The following is a 2,500-nucleotide window of genomic DNA, read 5'->3' as shown; positions in this document are numbered from 1 at the left end:
CCTCGGAATGGGAAAACGGGTCATTTTTGTGTGGCCACATTGCATAGGAACGGCATGAAACTTCCAGAGGCATTTGCAGCAGGAATGCATGTGCACTCAAAAACGTCTATATTTTTCACGGATAGACCCCGTGAAACGCTATAAATTGGCGGGGATGTCTCTCTTGTGGCTCACGGGCGCTGTTAGTTAGGGTCGCACAGAAATCCCTCGGAATGGGAAAAGGGGTCATTTTCGTGTTGCCACATTGCGTACGAACGGCATGAAACTTCCAGAGGCATCTGCAGCAGAAATGCATGTGCACTCAAAAACGTCTATATTTTTCACGGATAGACCCCGTGAAACGCTAGAAATTGGCGGGGATGTGTCTCTTGTGGCTCACGGGGCTGTTAGGGTCGCACAGAAATCCCTCGGAATGGGAAAACGGGTCATTTTCGTGTTGCCACAATTGGCATACGAACGGCATGAAACTTCCAGAGGCATTTGCAGCAGAAATGCATGTGCACTCAAAAACGTGAATATTTTTTCACGGATAGACCCCGTCAAACGCTCGAATTTGGCGGGGATGTTTCTCTTGTGGGTCACGGGGCTGTTCGGCTCGCACAGAACTCCCTTGGTCCACCTGATTCGTGCATACAGGCAGCAACTAAAACTCTGTAAACCTGCTGTGAGGACATCTAAACAGTGGACCAGTGAGGCTGTGGAAGATTTGCGGGCGTGCTTAGACTGTACTGACTGGGATATGTTCACGACTGCTACCAATAGTCTGGATGAACTCACAGAGGCTGTGTACATCAGCTTCTGTGAGGACTGCTGTATCCCAACACGTACCAGGGTGAACTTTAACAACAACAAGCCCTGGTTCTCAGCAAAGCTCAAAAGGTTGAGGTTGGAGAAGGAGGAAGCGTTTAGGAGTGGGGATAGAGACAGATTCAAGGAGTCGAAGAACAGGTTTAGCAAAGCGGTGAGAGAGGCTAAACGACTGTACTCAGAGACACTAAAACACCAGTTCTCTACTAACGACGCTGCTTCTGTCTGCCAAAGGGCTCAGGCACATCACCAACTACAAACCCAGAGCGCCCCACACCACTAACGACTCCCGCCTAGCCAACGACCTGAACGAGTTCTACCGTAGATTTGAAAGACAATTGGACTGTCCTGAACCACCCCTTCCCACCCAAGAGGCCCCATCCCCCACCCATACTACAGAAACGACTCTCTCCTTTCAGGAGGGAGAAGTTAATGGGCTTTTCAAGAGGCAGAATCCACGCAAAGCAGCCGGGCCGGACTCTGTCTCTCCAGCCACCCTCAGGCACTGCGCTGACCAGCTGTCTCCGGTGTTCACCAACATCTTTAACACCTCCCTGGAGACATGCCATGTACCAGCCTGTCTCAAGTCCTCCACCATCATCGCTGTGCCCAAAAAGCTAAGGCCAACAGGACTAAATGATTACAGACCGGTCGCCCTTACATCTGTGGTAATGAAGTCTTTTGAGCGCCTGCTCCTGGCACACCTCAAAGCCATCACAGACCCTCTCCTGGACCCCCTTCAGTTTGCCTACAGAGCCAACAGGTCTGTGGACGACGCAGTTAACATGGCCCTCCACTTCACCCTACAGCATGTGGACGCCCCAGCATCCTACGCCAGGATCCTGTTTGTGGACTTCAGCTCTGCCTTCAACACCATCATCCCTGCCCTGCTTCAGGACAAGCTCTTCCAGCTGAACGTGCCCTACTCCACCTGCAGGTGGATCACAGACTTCCTCTCTGACAGGAAGCAGTGCGTTAAGCCGGGAACAGAAGTCTCTGACTCCAGGTCCATCAGCACGGGAACTCCTCAGGGCTGCGTCCTTTGCCCACTGCTCTTCTCCCTGTATACCAACAGCTGCGCCTCCAATCATCTGTCCGTCAAACTCTTGAAGTTTGTCGGACGACACCACCCTCATTGGGCTGATCTCTGGTGGGGATGAGTCTGACTATAGGTGGGAAGCTGACAACCTGGTGACCTGGTGTAGCCAGAACAACTTAGAGCTAAATGCTCTAAGGACAGTTGAGATGGTTGTGGACTTCAGGAAGAATACAGCCCCACTCACCGCCATCACCCTGTTAGACTCCGCAGTCAAAATTGTGGAGTCCTTCCGCTTCCTGGGCACTATTCTCTGCCGGGACCTCAAGTGGGAACTGAACATCAGCTCCCTCGCCAAGAGAGCTCAACAGAGGATGTACTTTCGACGGCAGCTGAAGAAATGCAACCTGCCAAAGACAATGATGGTGCAATTCTATACAGCGATCATTGAATCCATCCTCACCTCCTCCATAACCGTCTGGTACGCTGCTGCCACTGCCAAGGACAAGAGCAGACTGCAGCGTATCATGCACACTGCTGAGAAGGTAATTGCCTGCAATCTACCAACCCTCGAGGACCTGCACACGACAAGGAGCATGAGGCGAGCGAGGAAGGTTGTGGCCGATTCCTCGCACCCTGGACACTCTCTGTTTCAGC

This window comes from Petromyzon marinus, unplaced genomic scaffold (assembly GCF_048934315.1).
Source record: "Petromyzon marinus isolate PM22_M1 ecotype Great Lakes invasive population unplaced genomic scaffold, UKy_Petmar_22M1.pri1.0 PM_G_Scaffold_66, whole genome shotgun sequence".
NCBI lineage: Eukaryota > Metazoa > Chordata > Hyperoartia > Petromyzontiformes > Petromyzontidae > Petromyzon > Petromyzon marinus.
This window is presented reverse-complemented; position numbering follows the sequence as displayed.